The sequence below is a fragment of the Puntigrus tetrazona genome, chromosome 7, assembly GCF_018831695.1.
Source record: "Puntigrus tetrazona isolate hp1 chromosome 7, ASM1883169v1, whole genome shotgun sequence".
Taxonomy (NCBI): Eukaryota; Metazoa; Chordata; class Actinopteri; order Cypriniformes; family Cyprinidae; genus Puntigrus; species Puntigrus tetrazona.
Window position 1 is genome coordinate 30,944,272 of NC_056705.1, and position 22,086 is coordinate 30,966,357.

At 38.5% G+C, this 22,086-nt stretch overlaps 1 long non-coding RNA gene and 2 pseudogenes across 1 annotated transcript; 1 reads left to right on the forward strand and 2 right to left on the reverse strand.

Moving 5' to 3' along the window:
- Positions 1–22,086, forward strand: part of LOC122348674 — a 161,619-nt pseudogene that overhangs the window by 98,193 nt on the left and 41,340 nt on the right.
- LOC122348385 lies at positions 4,786–6,088 on the reverse strand (annotated as a pseudogene).
- Positions 6,410–20,458, reverse strand: LOC122348675. The gene is made up of 3 exons (XR_006251353.1): positions 20,320–20,458; positions 18,088–18,810; positions 6,410–6,426 (listed from the first exon to the last, which is right to left on the reverse strand). It is a non-coding gene; the product is annotated as an uncharacterized LOC122348675 (long non-coding RNA).

Below are 22,086 nucleotides of genomic sequence, written 5' to 3' on the forward strand. Positions count from 1 at the left end.
CAGACATTTTATGATATTGTGTGAATGTTGAAATTATAAAATTATATTAAAATGATATCTAAATGAATATAATGTTGGTAATCATTTTCAACAGGGTTTTACTAAAACATACCTCTACTCATGGGAGCCATATATACAGTACAGTATGATAGAAGTATTTAAAGAAAAAGTCACCTAGCCTCAGATTTGTTCTTTGTTTCTTAAGACTGAGAATCTAAATATTTGGCAGGCGAATTTGTTTATTAAATCAATAAGGTTTAAAAAAGGCTCTCTCCCACTCTTCCCTCTCTCTGCCTAACACACACACACACACACACACACACACAAAAACACTCTGTCTGCCTGAACTGCTCTGTCATTGGGGTCGGAATCTATTAAGCCTGGCTGTGCTGTAAATTATAGTTACAGCCCAAGGTCATTTTGCCTGGGCTCTCTTCTAGCTTTGTATTTCAGACTTGTGTAGCCTGCATGCCCTTGTTGTGCTGTTTTCAGGCACAGGAAGAGTATATAGCCTATTAAAATAAACATGAAACAATGTCCTGTGTAGCTGTATCCAAGGCAGTATATTGAGCTGATATTTTAGAAGTTACTGACCATACGCTAGTAGGTGGTAAAACATCTCTACTTCAGTACATGAAGTTAAAACAGGTATTACTGGAAAACACGAGGTGCAATTAGATATAGTGTGTCTGTAGGTGGATTCTTTTATCCAGATGAGTAGGTGACCATAGAGCTATAAATGATAGCATTGGTGGATTAACTTGACACGGTTGAATTTGTACTATTTGTGAAATGGACCCACAAACAAAAAAAGGCAAAAAGATACCGCGACAACTAATTAGGATCCAGTGGAAAAGGGATAAAGAAAGACAAGTGCACTTGGCAGGAAAGTGACAGGTGTCTATTCCTCGTGATAAATCAATGCTAATTGGCGCTGAAAGCCAGATCCAGCATATTGACACGGCAGACTGAAGTATTGGCTCGTGGTTCCGCATAAAGTGGATGTGACCTTCAGCAGTCTTTTAGTGTGTTTGGCGCGTGCCTGTGTTGTTTCTTTTTTCTCTATTTTTGTCCTTTTTTAATATGTGTGTTGTAAACCTGATACTAGTCTGATACTGACACTCAACTGAGCTTCAAATTCAAGAAGTCAGAGGATCAGTATTATCCCAAATATTTCTCGGTAGAATTCCTATAAGACTAAATTATCTGAGCTTATGATGTCTATATTTAAAACATAGTACATAGTACCCCCAAAATGCATTTTTCTGTCATCATTTATTCAATTTATGTTGTTATGAGACCTGTTTGACTTTCTTCATTTTTCTAATGCAGAAGGTACATTTTTGAATATTTACTTGGCCAGTCTTGGTCTTATATTATTAAAAAGAATGAGTTGTACTGACAATTTCAAATACAAACAGAATATAAAATTGTCATAAAAAGTTTATTTGTTGTCACTTCCATTTATGTTTTTATGTTTTATTTATTTATTTATTGTCAAGTACACTTAAATTGATCAAAGTTAAAAGATAAATAAAGATAAGATATTTCCAATTAAATAATTTTTTTTTATCATTTAATTATACTCTTCTGTTCATCAAAAATCCTGAAAAAGGTGTTGGTGCTTTTTAAAAATATAAAAATAATTCCATAAGCCTCAAACCTTTGAACAGTTGTGTACATCATTGTTCAAACATTTGTTTTAATTACTTTTTCGCTTGATTCTGCGCTACCTGCTAGACCAAATCTTTGACCAATGAGTCGTTTCCACTCCTCGTATCTGGAATTCTATGAAAATTAAAACCTATACACAAAACAGCAGTAAATGATTCTGTTGATTTCATTGTTTTTTAAATAAAGTAACAATGCCAGAGAGCCACAGGCTTTCGCCAAGGCTACTTTAAAAACCACCTAACGTACTGGCAAGCAATCAATTACTTTCCCAAGTGTTTCTTTGTTCACTTACAACATAACAAACCACTTTTTTTGGCGAATGACAATACTGTGTATTTAAAGTTATGGATTATGAAAAGGTTCATTTGTTGGTAATTATACTGTACTATATGTCAAAAATTGTCTATTTTTTCCCAGTCGAGCACAAAATTGAAAGCATGATTGATTCTCCTAAGCTACATAGTAAACAGCCATTGAGCAATAAATTTTCTTCTGAATTGTCAGCACTGTAATGTCTCAGAAGAGGACTTGACCTTCTTCTAGCAAGTTTAATTGTGTGTCTGAATTTGTAAGAACTGCACAAATTCAGATTTTGGCCCTTGTCATACGCTAACACACACACACACATACACATCCATTCTGCAGTAAAACTGACAGGCAAATGTTTCAGAAACTGGTGACACAGAAACAGGTAACTATTAGAACACTCTAATAATAGAGAGAGAGGGAGAGAAAGGATGAGCCTGAGTGAAAGGGAAGGGAGACAGAAAAGACTTCTCATCTTTTGGTTCCAGCCTAACTTAATCTTCATAAACAGACTGCTTTTATTCTCTAAACTCAACCCCGCTTTTTTCTTGTCACACTCTTTCCCATCCTCTCACCCAGTTAATGTCAGTCTTTTCTGTTTCTGCAGGATCTATCTCTTTTTTGCATTTCCTCTCCTCTTTGTATCCACTGAGACACCTTTTCTGCTGTTTCTGTTCTTGGAGAAAAAGCTGCATCCAGGCACCAAACCAAGTGCCAGATAAAAAGTTTTCCTTTACCTGTAATCTCTCTCATTCTGGATTTTTCACTCTCTGCCTCTTTCCTGTTAGTTGTGGTGGCCAGCAAGATAGGCTGTGACATACTTATTGGCACTGCAGTTTAAGCTCATTTAAAGACTTCATTATTCTATCCCTTGAGCCCTCTGTCAAACTCTCTATCTCTATCTCGTCCCACCCTCTCTTTATTTCCCATTCCCCTTTCTGTTCGTCTCTTCTGCCAGCCCCCCTGTCAGATTCAATGTATGTGGTGTCAGAAGCTTGTAATTCTCCCACACCACATACACACATTCGCCCTCTTGGCCCTAATGCTGACAGATAGCAAGAGGGTATGCCATTTGCCAGGATACTGTCTCTCAGGAGAAGTGCTAGATGTACTCGAACATGCTCCGAAATGTCTCTACAAGGACTAGGCCAGCCGCTGCTGGAGCCACAGACATCGATAACACAGAAAAGCAGTAGGAATGGGGGTTTTGCCTCAGGTTCAATATGAAGTCATATTATCACGATTCATGCTGACAAGAATCAGAGCATGGCATATTCATTATTGCAATGCCAGTACAAATGCTATTGTTCTAAGCAGGTAAGCTGGCTCTGAATGCACATAAGTGATTTCTGAATAATTAGTTTGTAATATGACAGTAGATCATATTTAAAAGCCTGTTGTTTGAGCCCCATTGAAATTCCAATCCATCACTTTAATGTCACTTTCTGTGTGAAGTATTCTGAAACCTAGGTTTAGCCAACATACGCTAGTCTGGTTAATTTCAAATGGTTCACTAAACTCAGTGTGACAATTCATCTGTAGACTCATACTACATCTTATTAAAATACTATTAGACAGCACTCTCTGACAGATTTTCACAGTTTTTCTTGTACTCTGAAGACTTGGAGTTCATGTCTTAAGACGCTCATTCTACTAAGTATAACTAGATGTTATTGCAAGTTGCTTTATGAATTGTTAATCTAAAACATGTGTAAATTAATTAGTTAATGGACATATTTTGCTTTATTGTAAGAAGGATTATATATAGTCAATGCTTAAATTCTAATTCTGCCACACTACTCACACTCATGTAGTCTTAAACCGTGAAGAACTTTCTTCGTGTTTGGAACACAATTGAAGATATTTTAATGAAATCAGCACATCAGCCAAAATAGTTCATGTGGGACATAAGGTCTAACTTAATTTTTTGTATATCATTTAGAATACTTCAGTGAAATTGGAAATGCAAGTAATTACTTGATTTAACATTTTCTTCTCTTCTATGTCAGCCTTGTTTGGGTGTTCACATGAGGCTCACGAACACATGTGGTGCTGCTGACGTCTGAAACCTTGTTTCAGGGGTTAAATGAAGATGCACACTGTACATAAAACAGTGTTACAGTGTTTGCAAATATGTCCGAAGATTTCAACAACAGAGAATATCACTATCACTAGCAATTTTTTTTTGCTCAGGCCTCACTTATAAACTCCATAATTATTATATGTTAAAATGGCGGATCAGGTGTGATTTTGACCCATCTCTTCTACAGGTTCTGTGGGCCTCTCTCTCTATGAGCTCTGATCTTTAGTTTTTGGATTGAAATTAAAGGATTGGGTATTATTTCTTTTTTTTTCTAAAACCAATTGAGAGTTTCCTGTTTTGGGGATTATTATCTTGCTGAAATTTATAATTTTGTTGCATCTTTCAATTCTGGTACTGTAGGTGCTGGTATTGAAACTAGCTAATATTTATTTCACTGACTAGGGGCAAGATTGCTTTCTTTGTTACTGATAGATTTCAGCTGGTGTCTTGTCTTTCATGCCTTTTTGCACCTTCCTTTGTTTAATACTTTTCCCTGTGCCCATCCATTCTATTTATTACACATACTATAAATGTATGGATTACTTGAGTTGTTGAAACTACTGAGATCACTGAAATCACTTGTAAATACAAAACGTGCACTGATTTTAACACTGAAAGCTGATGTCATGGTTTCAATGTTTACACTCTTTTTACCTGTAAATTAGAGTCTCATCAGCAGTACAGTTATACTGCATTTGATACATCCACACCAGGCTGGCTCATCATCTGGACCCTTTATCCCATCGCACTGTGCTGAGGTTGAGGTCACCCTTGTACTCTACCATCTGCTCCTCTACTCCTTCACTGACCACATCCTCACCTCTGGGCCTGACCTCCTCCTGTCCCTCCTGAGGGTCCCTGTTACTGTCCAGTCCAGGGCTTTGCCCACTGGAAGTCTTCCCCTCTGGTGATGTCCGATGATCCCGGGTCACGTGCCAACAATACCGTTCCATTTCCACGTGATGAGGGAGGGGAATAACTTTCAGGTCAATGTAAGTGAGGTGGCTTACCTGCAGCGTTGATAGCAATGCAAGTGTACGTACCATCATCTCGGCAATAGTCACATGTAGCTCAAGAGTGCCATTTCCCTGGAAAGATGTGGGTACGACTGAATTCAAGCACGATGCGGTTATCTGCAATTCCAGTGCACCATCTGGCTCTGGATCACCAATAGCACGACATTTGAGTTGCTGTCTTTGACCTTCCAAAACCCAGAGTTTGTGTGTATGTCGTGGTAATAAGCGGAGGTTCATGCAAATCCCTCTCAGGTATAGACCAGAAATAATGTCCTCAAATGGCAAAGTACACGTTTCCATATCATCACTGCGGATCAGCCTCCTCAACCAAAGCAGTTCATAGTTGCAGGCAATGGGTTACTTCCAAAATTTAAGTTGATTATACTGTAAGGTGTAGGCTGATGACTCTGGCCTGGGGAGCGCAGCAAAAAAGTGGATCAGGTGGTAAAGCCCAGGCGACAAAGTCATGTCCAGTCGGGCTAGTTTGTAGGAGCCTGCCAAAAGACTCCTCAGAAATCTGGTCAATGAGATTGTGATCTAGGTTCAAAGTGTGCAGACTGGGCTATGCTCAATGGCATCCCCAGGGAGCTTTGGCAAGAGATTGTTATATGATAAGCTCCAACTTCTCTAGTGAGTAAAAACAAAGGCCTCAGAGGAGATATTGATGAGTTGCTGTTGTTGAGACGATGCTGCAGGTTTATCATGCCCATTTAAGTCTGTGGACTCCAGCTCTGAGAGTCACATGTCATCTAAGTGCAATGAATCAAGATCAGGATCTGCAAATGCCAGTGGCCGGATCTGACTGATGGTATTCCGATAGTGCCAAATCAACCAATCCTGTCAAGTGTTGGCAAGCCGCTCCTCCCAATTTCGAATGAAGTTATCAGCAAGGCGGCGCTCAACAGTTCGGCGTCACGTTTGGCGTGACAAAAAGAAGACCTCGGTCAGTACAAAGTGCTTAGAGATTCTGAGAGATTCTGCAGACGCAATGGAAGGGCGGGCTAGACATTACACTTACCGCCTCACGGCGACGCTCCTGGAATCTGACAGAAAGAGCGGCAGCAAAACAGGCACAAGTGACTAGTGCCAGCCAGTGCAGAATTGTGCAGAGTGTTGGGTGAGGATGTGTCTGGGGTGAGATCTGCTGGGTGAATCCCACACAGCGGAGAGGGCTATTTAAATCTAGAGGGTTTGAGGATATTTGTTTCAGATGGATGGATGGATGAGAGGGCAGTGAGGGGGGAGGTAAAAGGCTCTGTGAGGATGGTATAAAATGTGACGGATGTGGTTTTCTGAATGGCTGAAGGGTGGGGAGTCTGCATGGTAGATAGGGAGTAATCCACAGACCTAGAAAAGCAGAAAGAGAAAGACATCAGTCATTAGGTTTGAAGTGTCAGCTTTTAGAAAAGGATGTGTGGTTTCTTTAACTCTGAATGAGCTCATGCAGTTGCTCCCACAGGAATTTCCCACTGCTTTGGGCACCCCAGCATAACTGCATGTAAATGACATGAAACCAATGCCATAACCCCACCTCAAACACTGTTGGTGAAACTGCACAATCTAATAACTCCTAAAAGCAAGGAAAGGCCATATAAATAAATTATTTTAGTGCTTTTGATGGGAAACTTGTAAATGCACAGTCAAACCATGCCATGGCAGTTTTCGAAGAAGAGCTGTTTACTCACTTCAACTCATTCATCTCACTGAAAAGCACCTGGCGGACAAACCCATCGAAATGTATTTTTAATAATGGTAGAAGCAGGTAAAGAAAAAGTCAAATATATTATAAATAACTAGTACAAATAAATTCAGAACGCAACATTGTCAGTTTGTGCAGAGTACATGCTTGAATAAATGAACTGGTGCGTAAACACACAGTAAGAGAGTAAGGGATAAAAGGAATCTAAAGAATCCCCTCTACATCACATAAAAATGCTAATTACAGGTTTGCGTACTGAAAATCTATAATATCTGTAATTTGATCTCTGCTAATTTGCTTCCTTGCACTAGGTTGTCATTGTAAAATATAGGTTTCAACCTCTGGGATGTAGCTGAAGAGGTATTAAGTTCTTTAGTGTGCACATCATACTTTTGTCCTACATTAGCGCATTCAGCAAATGCTCTTTAACTGTGTCACTTAACACTAAGTGCGTGTAATCATGCAGGTACAAGTCAAGGAAAACAGCGATCAGAATCAGCAGAAATGTTCCATTCCTGCTTGTATACTGAGGAATTTGGACCACAGCTCAGACAGGAGGACTTACATAAATCAAACATTCTGTCTTCCTCATGGCCAGTGTTGAGAAAAAAACACTAAAAATAGTGCCACTATTAACAAGAATTGCATTTTCATTTGTGTGGCAGTTAGAACAATGTAAGCTTTTCCAACAAGGCACAATTAACAATGGCTGCTGGTTTGAATGCAAGCATTGTATTTCGTAAGCTCTACATACTTAAACTGTCCCTTCTGTCTCTAGTATATATACACAGTATATGGTTTAAAACATATTTACTGTAATGGTTTCAGTCATATTATTGAAAAACTCATTTCTAGTGAATTATTTAAATATTCTCTCTTTCATTCATTGACCAGTTTAGTGTTTATCTTCAAGTTACCTGTGTTCCCTAGTTTGTATATCAGTGTAGTGTAAGTTGTGTTTAGAAGTAAATAATACAAATGGTCTGTGAAGTGACTTTTCATACTTCAAAAAAAACAAATCCCATTTAGCAGGAGTGTTTTAATCTTAACAGCCCAGTCGTTTGGTGTTTGAGAAGAACAAGCAGCCTTTATGATTATGTAGTAGTACACACAAAATGCAGCATGACTTCATCTGCAAAAGAAGAAAAGTGTTCAAAACCTGAAAGTGAATGATAGTGACTGTCTAACACAAGAAAAAGTGTGTCAAACAGCACAGAACTACTGCAGCAAAGTGACAGCAAGCCTGCAATATTCATCTTAAAGACCCTGTTTCCCAAAAACCAACCACAGACAATTTCTACAAAGCCAACAACGAAAACTAAGAGCTGTAACTGCACTAAAACTTTAATTGCAGACACCAATGCTAAGATGTCAAAAAAATATATAAAAATCGTAACCATTAAAATTAGACAGTTGGAGCTCAGCTGCCACCTCAATCACCTGACTCAAATATTATCAAAACCCGCTCTGGGCAGCTTTAAAGAGAAGAGTAAAGAATGTCTTCCTCCAATATTTCTAAGCAACTGGCAGATGACATTTCCACTGGAGAAACCATTCACAAGTTGTATACATTTTTTTCTAAGAAGGTTGGGGCTGTATTAAAGGCAAATCATGTTGAAACACCTTAGTAAAGAAATGCTGACAATCTAAACATAAAGGAGAAGAAAATAAAGATTCACTATACTGAGCCCCAGCACTACATTTAGTTTTTATTATTTTTATTGTATTTTTTTTTTTGTAGAATAGTTTGTTAAATGTTGTTGATCATTACTTGTAATCATATAATCGTTTGTACTCTCGTTTAATATTATACATTTTTTGTATATTTATATGTTTTATTTGCAAATGTTTCACTAAGGATGCATATTTTTCAAGTAATTGCCCTTATCTTATTTTTAGCAGCTAACTTTTTCAATAAACTGACTTTAGTTTAATTAGACCAACAAGCCGCATCTTCAAAGTAACTGCTCACATCAGACTCATCTATAACAGTGATCTTTAAATAACCATTCCCAACTCTTTGTGTCTATGCAGTACTTCACATAATTCGTGAATACCTCATTTAGTAGAGTTTGTGCTTGCACCCCTTCTTCAATATTATTAACAGTACAGCACTAATTATGCAAATTTCAAACCGACAAGATAACAATTTCTGCAAAAGTCATTACACTGAAAAATGCAGATAAATATAACCAGAAACAATCAGACTTTACTCAATTAAGCATGTTTTTCAGCATTACTCTCATTAAATGGTAGCAGATTCTTATTTTGAGATTATATAACAAAATTAGGTGAGTCCTCTGTGAATTTGCATTTGAAAGTGCAGAAATGGGGAGAGGATCTTCAGCATTCTACAAAAAAAAGTGGCCGATTAAACCTCATGATTAAATTGATTACTGTATTGATTGGACAACCTAGCCTAAAAGATTCTTAAAGAGACCATTAAGATTCTTCTTAGCTTACAGCGTTAGGGTTATCAACAATAACTAACTACGCTATTTGGCAGCAAGTATAGTTACCATGGTAAGTGTTTTAAAGGTATAAGTCATGTGTAACTGGAAATTCTATTATCGTTCTCACTCTCATTGTCATTTAGACCATAAAACTTGCTTTGTTTTGTGGAATATAAAAAAACAGTGTTTATTTACATACAATGAAAATCAGTGGGGTTCATTGTTCTTAAAAAAATGTGTTTTAGTTTAGTTTTTTTTTAATAAGGAATAAAGAAAGTCATACAGGTGTGGGCGACATGGGAGCTGACGATTTACTTTTTTGGTAAAACTATCCCCTTTAAGCGGTGGAAATTTATTGAAGACATATGGGAATATCAATGTACTCATTGATTAATAACTGGGATATGCACTAGGAAATACATTTGTTATGTGTTTGTGGAGGAAGAGGAAAGTGCAAACGGTGCAAGTTTTAACACTGACTTTTAATGTCTCAAGTAACTATGCATTCCCAGAAGTCTGTGGAGAATTGAGCGGAAAAACTCTGTTGCTATGCAAAAGTATCAACTTTATCCGTCTCTTTCTCTTCTCTTGTGGTCTTCCTCCGACCTCCTGTGACCTTCTTTCTCCTCTCCTCTACCTATTTCTTTTCCAGCGCCCCTCAGTTTCCTTCTATTACCCAGGGTTCTCCTTATCACCTGTGTCCACTCTTCCCCATCTGCCCTTGAGGTAACTTGAGACGCTGATGCAACATTAGTTAAGTATCCCTCCCTGCTCTCCATCCCCATTCTCACCATCTTTAGCCACCTGAGAACAGACCAGCGGAATAGATCTTGTCTCTTTCCTCCATCGATCCGGCACGCCAGGGATAGATAACAGCACTTCCTCAATATTATCAGGCCTCTTCCTCCTACCGTCCTCTCTCCTCTTTTTCATCCCTCCGCCCTCTGTGTCCTTTACTCATATGAGTCTCAGGACATGCTGGCGCTAAATCTTAGTCTAATTTTATCTTCTAGAGCTATTAGGTCAATGCGTGCATGTGTGTATTGGTGGGGCGTAGATTAGATTAGAATAGAATAGAAATTCTAGTAATCCTTTTGTAATCCGTAATGTTATTCATGATTCAGACTGAATGAAAAACTACTGCGAGTTCACCTGGCTTTAGAAACGTAATAACCCTGTCCATTATGTGTGTGTGTGTGTGTGTGTGTGTGTTTACGCGTGTGTGTTTGTCTCATGCTGGGCATCTCTCTCACTTAGCAACTCCCCTCAGCCCTCTTTCGCCAACCACGTTCTGTCCTCAGTGCACCTCTCCTTTCTCCTCAGATCCCTCGCTGCCTCAGTATTAAATCAGATGCAGAGTTTTGCTGCTATTGCCAGTGCCTCCACAGCTTCAGTGGCCACAAAGCGGATGACCGTTTGCTAATGATTATCACATCAATTACGTTCTGTAGTAGCACAAGACTCTGAAGAGAGTTGTCCCACGCACAAACACACACGCCCAGTTGCTGAAAGACTAATTGAAGCAGCATTGACTGGGTAAGAATCATTAGCATCCTGGCTTAGTTTTACCGACTTCTTGGTGCTCAAGTTGCACAGCAAGTTTATTTTTCTCATTCCAGGAAGGTTTTCTTTTTTTTTCTCAGGGCAGCATTGACACCATAAACACAGTGCTCAGAGACCTGTCATCAAACCAGCTTTACATGTTATTTTTTATTGTAGTCACTGTCATCCAAATCTTTTTATCAAAAATTGTTATTATTTCATAGAATATATATTGAGTTTGTTTGGTCTAATCATTTTGAGCACTTTACATTTACATATACGCATACATTCACGCAGCTTTAATTTATCGTCAGTTCAATTTATTGTGTATTGCTTTTCATAATACATGTACAGTAGTTGTAGAATGGATTTAAAGGATAGTGCACTATAAAGCACCACTGATGAACAGGCCAGAGGTGACAAAATATCCATAACATGTTTATGCTTTTGCAAGCCTTTTAGTAAACAACAATGACCAACCACATTTTAATTTCCACCGTAACTCTAGTAGCATTTTGGGTGCGGTTTATTTTATGATTTCACTGACTTGTAGTATCTAGGCGGATGATAATTTCCTTGTATTAAGACAGGTATAAGCCAGTACAAGTAGGATGTGGTGATGGGAAGAGAGTATAGTGCAGGGTGCTGCCCGTAGAAAGCTTCCCTCTAGAACACAATTTATTGTCAACAAGAGTAGTCAGAATTTAGAAGCAGGCACAATCTCATAAAAGTGATGAGCGATAGAGAAGCTAAGTGCATTTTAGAGCCAAGAAAGTCTATAATACCCAGAGAGCTAACCAGTTAGCATTCAAGGACTGCCGTTTACCTAGTGAAAGAAGTATGTGTTTTGTGCACCTGAGCCGGAAAGTGACTAATCACTCTGGACCTGCAGGAAGTGACATCATGACTAGGCCGACTTGCTAAAACCATTAACTATCAGCCCATTGCCTGCTTTTATGCTGGGAGCCTGGGCCTTATTCACGAAACAACATCTTGAGGCTAAAAAGAAGCTCCTAACTTGTTGATTTATGAGAAAATCTTAAAAATAGTGGCTGTGTCAGTCCTAAATTTACTCTAAGAGTAATTCAAAAGCATTTTAGCACTAGAACTATCTCCTAAACATTAGTAGTGAAGAGAGGACTCCAAGTCACTAAGACCAGTTCACAAATATCCTAAAACGTTTGTCTCCTGCAATCTGCCTCGGAATATAAACATTTTTAGAAACATTTGGCGATAATCAGTTTAGAAAATTATCACCTAAACTGAAAAGGTAAAAACACCTAAAAAGGTATCACCTTTATCCCAACCCCCAAATTTTGTTCTTGCAACCAATTTGCTTTTCTTTTATTTTTATTCTATTTATTTTTGCATGTCTTACTATTTCTACTCTGTTAATTTAATGTGTTTTGTTTTGTTTTAAAAGAAGCATACAGGCTGAAACAATTACCTAAATATATATATATATATATATATATATATATATATATATATATATATATATATATATATATATATATATATCAACCCCACCCCTACTCTTAGCTTAATACTTATTAAAAGTAGATGTGAATAGGTTTTAAGTTAGGTTTTCTTAGCAAAAATTTAGTTTTACTGCTATTTAGAAGAACTCTTAGTGGTAAGATTAAATTTTTTGTAGATGCTGGCCCAGGTTTACTAAACAAGGCAAATTAGCATTAGAGTGCAATTCCATAAAAGTGCTAGGAGGAAAATTCTGCATGTGACTTACTGAAAATTCTCACATTACAGAGCACAGACACAGCCAGATCACTTCACAATCTTCACTTCACAAGAGCAGCACAAATACCAGCCATTTGCCAGGCGAAACATTAGTAAACCACATTGCAGATTCATTTTAAGGCTCAATAAATTAAGCATCTGAAAAGGAAATTCCTACAAATGCGTGTTCAATAAGGTCAGAAGGCAAAAAGAGAATGTGTCCTAATTCATTATAAAGTAAATCCTGAGAGTTCTATTTTAACACCAAAGAGTGTTGGTACAGCAAGCTTTTAGTAAATCAGGCCCTATATGTTAGTTTTTAATTGAATGGCAGTGGGGGAATGATGTAGAGTAGTTACAGCATCCACCAGCAGTGGCTTATTTACTATTTCAGCAAAGGCTCAATGTTGATTAACAATAGATTTGCGAATTTTCAAATTACACAATTGTTTTATCTTATAAAAGACTGGAATTCAGGTCGCATACATTTTTACAATAACGCTGTAAATGTAATGGCCAGGAGGAACTATGCTCTGATGACTGAATAATAAAACAATCAACTGTAGATGTTAGAAATATTATTTCATATCACCAAAAAAAAGCGGAAGCAGTTTTTTTTGTTTGTTTGAGTTTATAAATAGCCATATAAGTACTGAATTAGGAAGAATAGCAGCATTTTGTATTTGTCAAATGTTATTTTTTTGTTTGTTGAGGCAGTCGTTGTAATATTTGTGTGTGCTCGCTATATTGTGCTTAAATATATGCTTCATGAGGGCACAATATAGGTGTATAATGGCATGGGTATTACAACATGAATATTTTATGAGGACACATCCTGTTTGAAAAAAAAGCATACTAAACAGTGTTTTTGAATTTCAAAACATTTCTGTGACAGTAGGTCTGATGGAAGGAAAAGACAATGCGTATGGTATAAAAACCATTACCATTACGTCTATGGAGAGTCCCCATAAACCATATGTATGTATGTGTGTGTGTGTGTGTGTGTGTGTGTGTGTGTGTGTTGTGGCTCAGGTGTATGGGGACAAAATATCCCCACGGAGACTGAACATCCAAAATCATTTCCCTTGTAGGAATATTTTTTCGTTCCCAAGAGGAAAACAGTTTCTAAATAATACAGAATGATGATTTGTGATAATTTAACAATTCTAGTAGTTTGTGTGTGGGTCAGGAGTTAGGGTAAGTGGATAGAAATATCTATTATACCTGTGGAATGTCTCTATAAAGCATGGAAAAAAAATGTGTGTGCGTGTGTGCGTGTGTGTGTGTGTGTGTGTGTGTGTGTGCGTAACGTGTGTGTGTGTGTGTGTGTGTGTGTGTGTGTGTGTGTGTGTGTGTGTGTGTGTGTGTGCGTGTGTGTGTGTGTGTGCGTGTGTGTGTGTGTGTGTGTTTCAAAAGCGAGAGGAAGACTGAGAGAGCCAGATAGACGGTTTAGACAGGTGGCATAGGTCACAATGAGTTTAAGTCTGCATTATGCTTTGTGTGTGGATATAAAGATGATCTGTAGATAGGTGTAGCCCACATATATCATTCATATCATCTGATCTGTGGTATTAAAGACTTCTATCCTCTAATGAAATATCTTACTGTGAATTGAACTGGGGATTTATTATCTGTGCAACAAAGAGAAATCAATGATCCTCAGATGTCTCCTGCTTTTATAGGAAATGATCTCCAACACACATGCACATGATCAAACGCGATAGCATACACACACATACTCTTTGACAAATGGCTTTCATCTTCCTGGTTCTCATCTCACAGTTGTACATCAACTCTCTCATATCTTCACCATTTTCCCGTTTTTTCTCTCTCTCTCTCTTTTTTTTCGACTGTGTGAGCAGTAGGCGAAGTGACTTAATGTCATGAAGTCATTAGGATGTAAAGAAAAAGGCAGAGATGTGAAAGGTGTTCACAGTGTCTTTCTTACACCCCAAACACACATGCACACTCACATGCACTGATATGGGGGCGGATGACGGCCTGACAGCAGTGATCCATCAAGCGTCTGAAAAGGAACATGCAGACAGAGAGAAAGAGAGAGAGAGAAGCTGGTGGAGCGGCAGAGAAAAGTGTGTTGGTCTAGATTTATAATAGGATATAATTTAGTATAACTTTACAATAAAAGAATAAAGTAATATTTGCTTGTTATTTTTGAAGTAAATTGGAGCCGAGACTTTTGACTCCACGGATGAATTCATATTTTAGTAGAGTCTTATTTATCTGACCCGGCAGTGACCCTCTGAGCCACGGCACACTCAGTCTCCTGCATCGATTCTTCTAGGCATCTGATTATCCGTCTAACTATGCCTTCATATGCCTGTCCATTTCTCTATTTATTCAGTCGTCCATCATCTTTCCATCCACCCTTCCAATTTGTCTGCCTGTAGTATATTTCCGTCTGTGTCTGCCATCCTGTATGAGTCTTTTTGAGGAGGTCAGTCTCATAATTCTCCTCATTTCCTGTTCTTCTGTATTTGAATTCACTGTCTCAGTGCAGTGAATCAGCAGAATGTAAACTCTGATCCTTAAGCACTGGAATACGCTCAATATTCTGTATAATGTGATACTTATATCTGTCAGTCTGCATCTTGCATTGTATGCTTTACCAGCAGGTTTGTTTGTCTGTTATGGTGGAAACTTTGCATTTTTTATAATGCCATAAAGACATTTGCTATATTTATTAAGCTGTTGTCCTCATTGGTGCAATTGGCTGGTTCACACAGTGCAGGTGTTCTTAGCTTTTACTGTCCATTTGGGGGCATTTTTCCAGGCAATGTAGTCAAAACTAGACCCACACTTGACTAGGTAGGACTGTCAAAATGCTACAGTAAAAACCTGTTAAGTGTTTAACAGTAAGTTCCCCTACAATATATGGTGAAAAACTGTATTGGACAGTTTGTATGTAATTTATAGATAATTTTATGGCAATATACCATTTTTGGAAGTGAAAAAGAATGTACTATATAATTTACAGTAAATAGCTGTAAACTGACATTCCCAGAATTTGCTGTGTTACATTTAATTTGATGTTTTTTTTAAATAATTGTTTCTTCTTCTTTTCTTCTTTTCTTCGTTTTGTCTTATCAGGGTTTTTTTATTTAGTTTTTTTCTAGGTTGTATATTTTATCTAATATTGTTAAGTTACTATGATAGTGTTTAGCGTTTCTGTGAATGGCATTGTGCACCTTCTATATATAGCAGTATTTAAAAGCTGCCTGTGATGAGCTTTGGTTCTTCACGTGACTTTCTCATCACCACCTTCATTTGGGATGGTGATTGGGTGGTGGTCAGTGTATTAAAAAATCTATCAGTCTTGCTGCATGAACTTATTTTAAAAGGTCTGTGATGTCAGTTAATTCCATGACTAGGGGAGGTCCTGAGCCAATTTGAAGCATTTTATTAACTGATCTGTATCAGCTATCCTGAGCCCGATCACTTACTTTGTCAACGTTCACACAGGTGTTGCGCGGTAGGCCTTTAAGCAGATTTTCCAACCTCCGTAAAAGAAAATACATGGCACGCTAAAGCCAGTGTCGTCTATTCCAGAACATCTCACATTTTCGATCTTCCATTTTTAGTATATTTAATGCACTCTTTGTAACAGATCACTTATTAAAGTTATTTACTGGTTACTTTCATCTGCCGTGAGACTATATGAGATGGTGTTAATATAAGTACTGTAGCGTCCTATCATGTTATGTCTGTGCCTTTAGAATCCCTCCACATAGCCTTACATACACTGAACTGAATTTAATTAACTGTATTTAACTGTAAATAAACTATTGGCTAAGGACTTAAGAAATAAAACAATCTATGCTTGACTTAACCAATAAGTTAATCGGTTTCAGAAGCTAGGATTTCTCTGCTGTCGTACTACCATACGGACTATCCCCACACCAGCATACTGTTAAGGTAGCATACAATTCCCTAATTCTCTTAAGTAACTGCAGAAATTGTGAAATGTGAGTATGTAAACACCCAGATTTCAAATGAAGAAACAACAACTCAGAGAAAAGGGCTTGGAGAATAAACATGAATAAATAGACAAAAGTACTGAAGAGGTTTTATAGGGCGGTCCTTGAAGAATGGGGTGCTGGTATTGATGTTGGCATGGTTACAAAGAGAATGCATGCTACTTTTAAAGCAACCTCTCTCACACTTAATGACACACACACACACACACACACACAGAATATACCAGCATGAGAGAGGCAGAGAGATAAAGGCTGTAGTGCAGTGTAAAGTGTCCTTCATGTGTGCACATGAATATGCATAGAGAAGCATGCACTCTGGATAGAGAACACTATAGTGCTCTTCAGCTGTTTTTGTGTGTGCGTGTGTGTGTGCATGTGTTGTCATTATGGCACTGTACAATCATTCTCTCTCGTTGTGTCACCGCATTAGCCACTGTTGGATATGTGCTTGTGTTTATGCAAGGATGTGAGGGAGAAAGATGAAAAATAGGTAGAACAATAAATGGCCCACAACATATTTTGAGCTCCATAAATAACATATTAACATCTGTCTTTCACTGGAGGGAATGAGGTGTTAGTGTGTAGTCATAATCGTTTCTAGAGCAGAATGTTGTTCTCTGACCCGTTCATGTGTATCCAGTCAGGCATCAATCAAATTTACAGCTGTTTAAATGACTAGAAAAGGTCAACATCTAGTTCTTCCTTCAAAATACCCCACCTCATGTATTTCAGACAGGAAGAGAAGGATAGGAAAGAAAATAACAAATGAGGTCTCTTAAAAATGTGAAGTGTATAGTTGATGTGTCAGAACAGAAATATAAAGCTAACAGAACACTGCTGTCTGCCATTGGTCTGGCAAACAGATAGCCCCGCCTCAAACTTGTGCCATTGGTTGAGCTAGTGTTGCTATGGTTATGCAAAAGCGGTTTTACAAAATTGACTTAATTACACAGCCTCCTAAGGTAGACCATTTTGCCCAAATCCCAGAATCCATTGCACTCACCTTAGCAAATGATTGAAATGTTGATGTTCAGTAACAAAAACAACATGCAAACACCAACCCCAGTAGTGCATTGTACGTATCCTTCCAGAATACTGCTTTAAGGTGTGGCCAAAAAGGTCAATTTCTGCAACAAATCCACGTGACCAGCTTGAACAACTTTAAAATGTTTCATTCACACCGGATTAGGTGGATCGCTGTTGGCATTATTAGAATTTGCCTACCAGAATTTACCTGACCATGGTAAACATGGAGGTTTCTTAAGACAGCAGCTGTCTACATAGGCAAGGAGCCTGTATGCCAGCCATTAGTCTCATTTATTTTTATTTTCGAGACAAAATCAATACTTAAATGAAACTCAGAACACCATTAAGTCTCCAGAGTTCTGAAAGAGCAACCTCTAAGAGATAAAATGTTCCACTGTGTGTGCTGAAGGATGAGGAACAGAACTGCTCATACAAAAAGCTGGGTAAAGATTTTTTTTTGCCCTGCATCTTTCCTCTCCGGTCAGTCAATTGCCTCGTCCATTAGTCTTCAACCATTCCAGTAGATATGTGTGCTTGTGTGAGTGAGAGCATTTACCTTTTTTGTCTGTGTTGATCCCAGGTCAATTAGCTGCTCATTTCCAGGCGTTTATCTGCATGTGTTTAAGTTGCTCAGGTGCGTTTTAATCCAGAATTAGGTGTTTATCCCTTGTCAAGGCAGAGGAGTGTCCATGTGTGCTTAGGAATTTATCCTGTGTCCATGCGCACACTTCAAACATGAGGATTTAACTCGAGTCAGACTCTCAATTCCACTCGTATCTGGAATATGCACTTGGATATGCTCTTCCCTTGTTAAAATGGTCCTGCTGTGAAACATTTTGGCCTTGGGGCCTACCAGCAATTTCACATTTCCACTGATCGCATTTCAAGATTCTCAACATATTCTTCCACCTTTGACTCTTTCCAGCTGTTTTCTCCCTCTGTTTTCCAGGATCCTGCTGTTTTTTATCTTCCTCTCTCCTTCTACTCCTGCTCCTTTTCATCCACCTGCCATGTTCATGTGCTCATTTTCCCCTTCAACACCTCCTCATCTCGCTCTCCCTCGTTACGTCAGTCTGTTTATTCCTTATTCCAGATGTGCACCTTGTTTGCGTTCTCCTCCAAATTGCTCTGATTGTTGTTTTCATGCACTTGCTTTGTCTGTTGTTTGTTCCATGTGTCGTTCGGTGTAGAATTCCAGTGAGCTGCCAGTTCTGAGTCCTTTATGTCTCACGGCAAAACAACGTCCCAAGCGCAGAGAAAAATGGGATGAAGGGAATGACTGAATGGGAAAGATGAGTATGGAAAAAGAGGAAGGAAGGAAGAAAACAAACTGTTAATTCCAAGTGTTGCTGTTAATTCTCTCAGATACACAGAGATGCTGAAACTGATACCTCGAAGGCAATTTAACGGCACTTAATTGAACTGTTGTTTGTTAAACGAGTTATAGTTCATTGTAGTCACAGATGTTTCTGCTAAAATTCCTGAGGTACAAATATTAACAAATGAGACAATTGTTGGTTGAACACGGATACGGACACATAACAATACAATAAATAAAATGCAATGCAACAAAGAAAACAAAAAATAAAAATAAATCGGAAATTAAATGCATAAAATAATATACATTTAATTCAGTTAAAATGGTAAAGAAATCCAAATTATATACTTATTATAAAAATAATAAATATATAAATGCATATGATATCATGCCGTTCTGAGATTTGTGAATATCAGATTACTGGGGTCATTCTTGGGAGGAAATATCTGAGAAGCAGGAGACCTTAGCTCCGTTTGCTTTTAACTTGCCATCGAGGAGAAATGATTGCCATATTAACAATATCTCATTTGGGATTTGTCTTTCCAGTGGGGAGAGATATTATTTAATTACATGCTTCTGATGTCATTGCGGACTGCCACTGAGACCAGTAATAAATGGGCCCACTGTCCCTTGGGCTAAATGATTAGGACCCTAGCAGCCCAAATACCCCCATCACGGGGCACAGGACATCCCCCTCCCAGCCCCGGACACCATTCCTGATGTCATCTCTCCATTTTGCACTCCTAAAAAAAATTCCTCTAGACTGCATCTCCCCTCTTGTTTAGTCATCTCTGTCTCTCACTGTTTTCCATGTTTTCTCACCTCGTCCGATTGCAAAAAACATTGATCCCTCTTGGAAATGTCACCAAAGTGTTTTCTTGTCATTTTGTCTCTCACCTTCTCTCTCTTTCTGCTCCATCTCTATCACACACACACACACACACACATTTCTAGTTATTTTTGTGTCCTCTTCGGCTTGTCATTCATCTTGAGCGTGGCTCAGACAGCACAGAAGCAGCATTCAAATTAAACACCTCCTGTGTGTGTGTGTGTGTGTGTGTGTGTGTGTGTGTGTGTGTGCTCGTCAAGAGAATCACAGATGCAGACAGAGTGTTTTTTAATCTGTGGGTGCGGGTGACAGTGTGTGCTGCTTTGTGTGTGAGACTGTGACTACTAGTTAATGTGCGTGTGCGTGTGTGTGTGTGTGTGTGTGTGTGAGAGACAGAGAGAGAGAGAGAAAGATAGAGAGAGAGGAGTTAAACAGCTGTCTCATATGGCATCAGGCATGTCACCATGCAGACTGACAAGCTTTCAATTAAGCACCATCTCTCTGTCTCATCATACCTTTCTGTTGTTTTATATTCCTTATCATTTTCCTCTTTTACGCTCAATATCCATTTTGAAATCCATCATAGAGATAACACACACACACACAGACACATACGCACACACAATCGTGTCCCCACAAACCTGCTTTTCCAGCATTTCCAGTCGAGTCGTCCTGCAGGAAACGGCGATCCGACTCCTGGCTTCCTCAAAAGCGAAACAAGACCCTCTTTCTCTCTCTTTCGGACTCCGGTCCTCTTCCCTCCCTCTCTTGATTTCTCTCCTCCGTCTAACACTCCTCGTTCTCACCAGCTGTGTGCCGCTGAATCTCTTCAGAGGACAAACTCCTCTCTTTTTCATCCCTCTTTCTTTCTCTCCTGCCACAGCTGATTGAAATTTAAGTCATTTTTAATCCTGTCGGTCAGGTATCCAGGGAACAACAGAACAGAAAAAGAAAAATTAGAGCGAACGTGAGAGGAAAAAGATAGATCTTTTGTACTGCTAGATATTTTTAGCACTGCCCCTAGATACTTCTCTCGTTTGCTTCTACTGTTGTTCAGATTTTCTCAGGTTTCAACTCATTTTTTTTCTCCCTTTCGCAAGCAGCTGATGTTTGCGCGAGCCAGTGAGCGACTAAGGAGCGAGTGTTGACTACACACACTGATACCAGGAGAGAGAGAGTGAGGAAGGGGGCTAAAAGACAGAGAGAGAGAGAGAGAAAGCGAGAGAGAGATGGACAGCCTCCAGCAGTATTGGCTGAGTGTGATGGTTGGGGTAGCGAGGGAGCGATAGAGGAAGAGATGACAGAGAAGAAGGAAGAGCTAAGTATGGAGAAATGGATGGAAGTGAGTGATACGGAGAGGAAGGAGATAAAGACGTACATCAAACGCATTGCTCCCTGATGTTAATAAGAGATTTTCACTCCCAAACTTGACGTATACTAGACATGATATAGTATTAATGCTAATATCGCTACTCATTTTGTGTTTGAATGTACGTGGCTGTTTTATGTGCATGCGTACATACTGTGTTTGTTTTGCCTACATTGCTGAGATCTAAATGCCCCTGGAAAAAATCAAATCACACGAAAATCACCTGCATAAAATCGTCCCCGGTAGGAAATCAGCTTAATATACTCAAATAGGTCATTTTGTAATTCCCGTTTCTGTGACGGTTCGATTTCGAAGATAGGAAATATCATTAACTCAGTTATAAAAAAACAATAAATAAAAAAGCAAGTCAATGGAATTCTCCATCATGAAAAACAAACATATGTGATATTTGTATATCTGAGAAATAGAAGGAAACCGGGAGAGGAAAGTGTGTGTGTGTGTGTGTGTGTGTGTGTGTGTGTGTGTGTGTGTGTGTGTCTGTATGTGTAATTTATCTAGCTGTACCATCACTGGGAACCTCTCTCCATCTCTGCCTGCTATATTTGTCTTGTCTTATTAGTTATTATTGGAATAGATGAGTTATGAACAGCCTTCGAATTTACCCAGTTAAGGGCAAACACACACTGAGTAGAGAGAGAGAGGGAGAGATAGAATATGTAATGGTATTATCTTAAGAGAGAGTTTTATACTTTCATTGGTGTCATTTTTCATTTTAAAAAACATTTCACAATATCTGTCGGCTGGTTTATTTGCATAATGGTATTAAAAATGGTGGCCACGTTTTAGGAAGCGCAAACCAGTAGCACACAACAATTCAAACACATTTACACAGACATGCCACTAAAAACAGACATATGTCAACAACACATCAACGCTCCAGACTAATAATAAATATACAGCGTCCGTGTAAACATACTGGAAAAGCAGCTTGTGTAGGTACGCATATGTGTGCTTAGTGTGCATGAGGTTTATTAGAAATGAAGTGTGTTCGGATGTGATGCACCTCATTTCTTCAGTT